General features: G+C 38.8%; 1 pseudogene; it reads left to right on the plus strand.

Moving 5' to 3' along the window:
- The first annotated feature begins 2,174 nt into the window (after positions 1 to 2,174).
- Positions 2,175 to 3,131, plus strand: LOC124973611 (olfactory receptor 2T33-like; annotated as a pseudogene).
- Positions 3,132 to 8,688: the final 5,557 nt, after the last annotated feature.

The raw sequence follows: 8,688 nt of genomic DNA on the forward strand, positions 1-8,688 counted from the left end.
CTGATGAGGAGCTGCAAGTCAACCCAGATTACAGAGAACTGGGTCCACAAAATCTCTGCCTATTTTGCCCACTTTTTGCCTACAGGATTCATTTCCCTGACATTCAGTGCTTAAGCAAGCCCTCTAGACATGCAGGTCCTACTGTGTGTTGTATATATTCTCATCTGAATGCTTCTGTGGTGGATGTGGCATTGTCCTTATGTAGGTCCCTGACACGAAACACCTGTTTGTAAGGTCACTGTGCAAGAAGTGGTCCTGCCTGACACTTAATTTTCACAGGATCAGAGTACTAAAAAATCACTCCCCAGATCAAAAAGCAGTGACACCCTTTCTTCCTGTGCAGTAATCAATGACCACACAATTTCTACAGAATGGGCTCACACATCTTCATGACTTCAAAGCTTCAAATAAACTCGATCTGTGCTGTCCTTGCCAGAGACAGATCTAAGATCCTGTGTGTGTAAAAATCAGTGCATTTGTGTATTTTTCTTCTGATAAAGAGGGGATTGGTTCCTTAGAGCTATGGAATTTTTTAGTCTGTATAAGTTTTCAAGTTTTGCTTTTAGTAGGGACTTAGAAAATTGTAAACACTCAAAACATATTACTTATGCTTAATGTGTAACAACTTTATACCTGCAAATCCTTTCAGATGAAGGTGTGCTCATTTTTGTGGGCATTTAAAGTTTTTATTTCCAAAGAAAGTGAATCTGCTAATTCAATTTTAAAATGAAGTACTGGGATATGGTTAGTTTTATTTTATGCTTATGTTTGCTGTGACTATTTGGGGTCTTTTGTGTATCCATAAAATTTTTAGGATAGTTTTTCTACCAGATTATCCTTGGTATTTGGACAGGGACAGCACTGAATCTATAGGTCACTTTGGGTTGTATGGACATTTTAACAATATTATTTATTCCAGTCTAAAACCATGGGGGTTCTTTCCTTTTTCTTTGTTTGTTTCTTCTTCAATTTCTTTTACAGGTGTTCCATCATTTTGGTGTAGTTGTCTTTCCCTTACTTGGTTAGATCAATTTCCTGGTGTTTCTTTTTCTCGCAGCTGTTCTCAACAGTACTGCTGTCACTACCTTCCCATTAAGCCCACTTTCAATGTACAGGAAAGGTCCTGATCTTTGTATAGTGACCCCGTATCTTGTTAGTTTACTGAAATCTTTTATCAGTTCTAATAAGTAGTGGCAAATGCAAATTTAGGTATTTAAAACCATGTGGGATTTTTCTTTTTAAATATATTTGAATCTTTGTGACCAGTAGTGACACTCAATGGAAATGGAACTGTTTGGAAGCTGTTTCCTCATCCCCATCACCTGTTCTCCTCAAAAGAGTCCCCGATGTCAGATGGAACATTGATCAACACCATAGCTGCTCAGTCTGCTGCCTCTCTGTGTCTTCAGTATTTCATGCAGCAGCACACTGTGTAGGGCAGATAACAAGCCCAAATGTACCTTGGGAAGAATGTTCCATCTCATAGAAGGGGTTGTATGCAAACACTGGAGGTTTCAGAGCAGGATAAAATAAGAATATCTGAGTCTCAAATATGAGGGAAGTAAAAGACCACTAATGAGAGGAGGAAAGCATCCATCAATTACTTGAGATATTGTCAGTGTTCAAAAGAAGAATTTCCTTTTTTTAGATTCATATTCCTATGTGTGGTTCTTGGAATGTTCAGTAAAATAAACATTTCTTCTTGTTTATTTTTAAGAGGAGTCTATCTTGAAATTATGTAGTTATCCTAAAATGAATATAAATCACCTATGACACAAATAAATATAAATGGAAGACTTCCAAGTGTTTCCTTAACTGACTCATGGTGGTTTCTGTATACATAGCAAAAACTAAAAACTAGTGGCGCAAGTAATATAAAAATATTAATGTTAAATCTTTACCACTAGGAAATACATAACAACTTTTGATATTTTCATTCATTTTGGCAATAATATCTTATGTGAAGTACACATGCAACCTCAGTGAAGAGGTTAAAATTTAAGCTAAGAAGTGGAATGACCAGCAAATAAAAGCACAACTGGAGGTAGGGCTTTACATCGGAACAATGGATTTCATACCTGTCCAGGTGCAGAAGCTATGCAGTCACACTGAGACTTCTGGGTGATAAAAGCCCTCCCTTATCTGTTTTCACACAGCATATAAATCTTGAAACTATGGAGAAGAGAAACACCACCTCCAACTTCATCCTCTTAGGAGTATTTGAGCACATGAGACTCCACCTCTTTCTCTTCACAGTGGTGCTGGTAATCACCATCACAGTGATGCTGGCAATCACCATCGCTTCTCTCATGGGCAATGCCCTCCTGATTCTCCTGATTCAACAGGACCTCCAGTTCCACACACCCATGTATTTCCTCCTGAGCCAACTCTCCCTCATGGGCATAATGATGATTTCCACCACTGCGCCCCAAATGGCTGCTGATTACTTGACTGGAAGCGACTCTGGGTGGTGGGAGTGCTTCCCCTTAGCACCCATGTCCTACGACTTGTATGTGGTTGTATGCCACCCACTGCACTATCCTATGCTCCTGAGCAGGCCACTGTGTCTGAGGATGACTTAGGGTCCTGGATTCTTGGAGCAGGTGATAGGCTGATTCAGGCAACTCTTGTCCTGAGCTCCCTGTACTGTGGTGGGTGTGAGATACACCATTGCTTCTATGAGGCCTCCGTGCTGTTGTGCTTAGCTTGTGATGACACATCTGTCTTTGAGGATGTCATGTATGCGTGCTCTGTGTTGATGTTCCTGCTACCCATCTGACTCATCCTGATAGTCTAAGGTCTCATTCTGGTTGCTGTCCTCCACATGTGCTCCACAGAAGCATGCAAGAAAGTCTTTGCCACCTGCTCCTCACACTTGTCTCTGAGCTACAATTTTTATCTACATGAGACCCAAATTCTACAGGTCAGCTATCCACAATAAGGTGCTGTCAGCCTTTTACCCCATCTTCATCCTGATATTGAACTCCCTCATCAATAGCCTTGGGAACACCAAGGTCAAGGGAAGTTTGAAAATGTGGCTGGAAAATGTGCAAATATTAAACACCACCAAGCTTAGTCTTACTTTTCAAAATGAGCCTAAGTTCCTGAATTTACTGATGTTTCAAATATAATCCCTACTTTAGTAATGAATAAAGAGAAAGTTTAGTTCATACATCAGCATCATTAGTAGTTAATGATTGAGTCAATTGCACTGAGATATATCATTATTGAGAATGTATTGTTTCCTAAGCTTGTGAAACAATGTCTATATCCTACCACATTCTCAAATGTAAGTGCTATTGACACCACCCTTGCTTTGTAGATAAAGGAATGTAGAAAAGGGGGCTGGGGAGATAGCTCAGTCGGTAAAGTGCTTGCCTTGCAAGCATAAGGCCATGGGTTCAATTCCCAGCACCACAAAAAAAAAAAAAAAAAAAAAGAAATGTAGAAAAGGAAAACTGTATACTGTTCCCAATGTCACATAGAAAGTATTTAATTATGCCTTCAGAGTTTTTTCTCTAACCTAGTATATTTTATCTGTCCATTAATTTATTTTCCATGCTGTTTGCCATCTCTGTGAATTTGTAGGAACTACTTGTGGGGACTCCAAAAAAGACAAACAAAACATTACTTTTTAGACACAAGGTAAAATATTGGCAATTAATATATGTAACATGGAGAAAAAAGATTATCCACTGCTAAACCAAACACAGGAATTCTGTACCCATATGGCAAAAGTTCATCTAAGGAATTTTCAGGAGTCGTGCAGGAGGTAGTGAAATTCTAGTGGATCTCAAGATGTAGGAAGGCTGTTTTGAGAGTCAGGCACACATTCAAGTCACAGGCCCCTGACTGTGCTCCTGGGTTGAGGAGTTATGCCTATTAGTGCCTGAGCAAAAATGCTTAATTCCTTTGGACATCAGTAATGCCAATGGTCAAGAAACTGTAGTTCTGTCCTGTTCCATCAACTGTGATACTAGCTGATTCTTAAGTCCCATGCTGGTTATCAAGCTTTGTAATAGTCTCAACTTCCTCTTGTGCCTAATAAGTTCCCCATGTCTGAGCATTCACAGCAGACACACCAGTCTCCATCCTGTGGTATATCCTCAGCCTGCTCTATCTGAGGATTGCCCCTTCTCACTGCTGTTAGAGCATGCATCTGTGTAGACAAATTCAGAGATATACATGTATCTTAATGACATAGGATCAACAGAACCCACTCTACAGTGTATTTGAGGGGTGTTCAATCTCAAATCTAACCCCTCTTGCTATAATCAGAAGAAACTTTACTTATGCAGAATTATTCTGAGGGATATGTCTCTGAGTCAATAGATGGGTTCACCAGCCTTGAATTTACAGTGGGTCTGGGGATAAGGGAAGTCTCAGCCCCAGCACATTTTCCTGCAGTTGGGAAAACATCCCACCTGTGTAGGGACCTGGTAAAATACTTAATGACTTAATGAGACAGGTTCACTGGGCTCTCTTCAGCAGCAAATCTGGAGGAGGGTCAGGCATCTCTGGCCACTTCCACAGCCACTTGGAAACTATTCATTCAATGCCAGAAGCTTTGGGGAACTAGGATGGGAATTGAGACTTGGGGCCCTGGCTGACTTCCCACACAGCCTGGGTGCCATCTTTGGGTTTTTCTCAGGTCCATCCAGGTCAAAATTCCTGCCAACAATATTGGAGTAATCACAAGACTCAGGGAGCACTGGGATTAGGGAAACCTGCTAGTGACAAAATAACTGTGGTGGACAGAACTTGAGGCAAACAGTCAGCATTTTTCTTAAAATCTGATGGACACTTGAAGAAAAGCAAGCACAAATTCAGTCTGAATGCGAGAATCAATACCTAATTATTTAATGCATAAACCTACATGTCAAGAACATTTGAGGAATTATGACTTTATCAAATGAGCAAAATAAGACATCAGCTACTGACTGAAAAATGTGTACTCTCAGAAAAATAACTCAAATAGCTGTCAGGGAACTTGAAGCAAACAGAGAAATAACACAGGAGTTTATCAGATACACCTGCTACATTGAAATCATAAAAAGAATCAGAACACAGATTCTGGAACTGAAAAATATAAGGTAGAAAATTTAGAAATGCATTAAATAGAAACCAAGGCAGAATTAAGCAGAAGATAGAAAGGGAACTAAAGAAAGGCTAATTGAAAATACACATTCAGGCAGCAATCCAAGATGGCAGACTAGAGGAAGGTTGCATTCCTTGTTGTTCAGTGACTTGAGTTTCAAGCAGAGGAATATCTGTTTTAGACTTTGCTGCTCATTGATCCCATGCTGATTTTGCCCCATTTGTCCACCTTGATCACCTGCAGTCTGCCAGCATATCAACTATTTTTGAAGTGCAGATCACTCACTGAGTGCTGCCTATCATCTGCCATTTGCCTGTTTTTTTGCATCTTGCCTGCCCATCACCTGCCTTTCACCTACCCATCACCCACCACCTGAGGTCCACCTGCCAATTGTAAACCATCCACAGACTGCCAGCAGATCACCAGCTGCCTGCTGTTGCCTGGAAGCCCACTGACACAGTACCCACGTGTTTGGTTACATGTGGCTGCCACCCATTTGGGCCAACAACCAGGACATGCAGGATCCCCATCTCGACTCTCCATGCCCCACCTCCAGGATCCCCCAGCCTGACTGAAGGCATCCCCTATGAACTTGACACCCTTGCCCTGCACTGCAGCTCCCCATTTTCCAACACATTTTGAAGCTAGTACAGTCATCTTGGATTATCCTGACTTTAAGTCTGTTGATATGGTGAATTACATTTATTGAGTTCCTGATGTTGAACCAATCTTGCATCCCTGGGATGAAACCCACTTCTTCATGGTGCACTATCTTTTTAATATGTTTTTGTATGTGATTTGCTAAAATTTTGTTGAGAATTTTTGCATTGATGTTCATTAAGGATATTGGTCTAAAATTTTCTTTCCTCGATGTGTCTCTGTCAGGTTTAGGTATCAGGGTGATATTGGCTTCATAGAATGAAAACTACCCCATTCACAATAGCTTCGAAAAAAATAAAATACTTGGGAATAAATCTAACAAAAGAGGTGAAAGACCTCTACAATGAGAACTACAGAACACTAAAGAAAGAAATTAAAGAAATCCATAGAAGATGGAAAGATCTCCCATGTTCCTGGATAGGCAGAATTAATATTGTCAAAATGGTCATACTACCAAAAGTGCTATACAGATTCAATGCAATTCCAATTAAAATCCCAATGACGTACCTTACAGAAATAGAACAAGCAATCATGAAATTCATCTGGAAGAATAAGAAACCCAGAATAGCTAAAGCAATCCTTCACAGGAAAAATGAAGCTGGGGGTATTGCAATACCAGAACTTCAAATATACTACAAAGCAATAGTAACAAAAATGGCATGGTATTGGTACCAAAATAGACAGGTAGATCAATGGTACAGAATAGAGGACACAGACACAAACCCAAATAAATACAATTTTCTCATACTAGACAAAGGTGCCAAAAATATGCAATGGATAAAAGATAGCCTCTTCAACAAATGGTGCTGGGAAAATTGGAAATCCATGTGCAACAGAATGAAACTAAACCCATATCTCTCACCATGCATGAAACTAAACTCAAAATGGATTATGGACCTCGGAATCAGACCAGAGACCCTGCAGATTATAGAAGAAAAAGTAGGTCCAGATCTTCAACATGTCAACTTAGGACAAAACTTCCTCCACAGGATTCCCATAGCACAAGAAATAAAAGCAAGAATCAATAACTGGGATAGATTCAAACTAAAAAGCTTTCTCTCAGCAAAGGAAACTATCAGCAATGTGAAGAAAGAGCCTACAGAGTGGGAGAAAATCTTTGCCTATCATACTTCAGATAGAACACTAATCTCGAGAATCTATAAAGAACTCAAAAAACACAACACCAAGAATACAAATAACCCAATTGACAAATGGGTTAAGGAAATGAACAGACACTTCACAGAAGAAGACCTACAAGCAATGAACAAACATATGGAAAAATGTTCAACATCTCTAGTAATAAGAGAAATACAAATCAAAACCACCCTAAGATTCCATCTCACCCCAATTAGAATGGCGATTATCAAGAATACAAGCAACAACAGTTGTTGGCGAGGATGTGAGGAGAAAGGTACACTCATACATTGCTGGTGGGGCTGCAAATTAGTGCAGCCACTCTGGAAAGCAGTGTGGAGATTCCTTAGAAAACTTGGAATGGAACCACCATTTGACCAAGCTATCCCACTCCTTGGCCTATACCCAAAGGACTTACAATCAGCATACTACAGAGATACAGCCACATCAATGTTCATAGCTGCTCAATTCACAATAGCCAGATTGTGGAACCAACCTAGATGCCCTTCAATTGATGAATGGGTGAAGAAACTGTGGCATATATATACAATGGAATATTTCTCAGTCATAAAGAATGATAAAATTATGGCATTTGCAGGAAAATGGATGAAATTGGAAAATATCATGCTAAGTGAGATAAGCCAATCTCAAAAATCCAAAGGAAGAATGATCTCGCTGATAAGTGGATGATGACACATAATGGGGTGTGGGAGGGGTTAGTTTTTAGGGTTAGAGTTAGGGTTAGGGAGGGGGGCAAGAATGGAGGGAGGAAGGACTGTATAGAGGGAAAAGAGGGGTGGGAGGGGTGGGAGGGGTGGGGGAAGGGAAAAAATAACAGAATGAATCATCCAAAATTACCCTATGTAAATTTATGATTACACAAATGGGTATGCCTTTACTCCATGTACAAACAGAGAAACAACATGTATCCCATTTGTTTATAATAAAAAAAAAAGAAAGGAGAATTTCTAAAGAAAATATTTGCTTTTCAAATGTAAAACAAGTTTAAGCCACATGATGTCAATATGGCTCCATTTGTTTTTATTCACATGCTGGTCAGAAATTTTATGGTTAACTTTAAGCAGAATCAAAATATACTCAAAGCATAAACTAATCATATTGTTATTTATGACTACAAACAACCAATAAAAAATTAAAAATAATATTTAGCAATATAAAAATGAAATATTATTCAACTATAAAAAATAGTCAAATCTTTTCAATTACAACAATATAGATGTAGTTGGGAGATACTATGGAAAGACACGTATACACCTTGTGGAATCTAAAACAGTCTGTATCAGAAGTTAAGACAGTAAAAATGATTTGCCATCAGATAAATAGGTTTTAGAACATATGGAGAAGAAAATTGTATGGAAAGGTCATATAAATTTAATAAGAATAAAATATTTCTAGCAGACACAGACTTGGTCTGTAGGAGCAATTTGAGCAAGTAAACAAATAATAGTAGAATGAATATTATCTTCGAGCAAATTTAAGACAATAGTTAAAATTGGTCAACTTCTTAGAAAATGGGGATATATTCACAGAAATGGCAAAGTAGACCAGGCATCTCATCAAAATAAAGAATAAAATAAAAGCTAAAATTCTAAAATAGCATTTGAAATAATATGTCTTTCTTTCTTACCTTCTTTCTTTCTTCCTTACTTTCCTTCTTTCTGTGTTTTTTGGGGGAGTTCCTGCCCTTAATTCCTGAATAAATATTTGCATAAAAATTCTTTCAAATGTAATAATGGATGTGTTTTCTATAGATCCTTGCTTTTACAGAAGAACCT

Source organism: Sciurus carolinensis, unplaced genomic scaffold (genome assembly GCF_902686445.1).
Source record: "Sciurus carolinensis unplaced genomic scaffold, mSciCar1.2, whole genome shotgun sequence".
Lineage (NCBI taxonomy): Eukaryota > Metazoa > Chordata > Mammalia > Rodentia > Sciuridae > Sciurus > Sciurus carolinensis.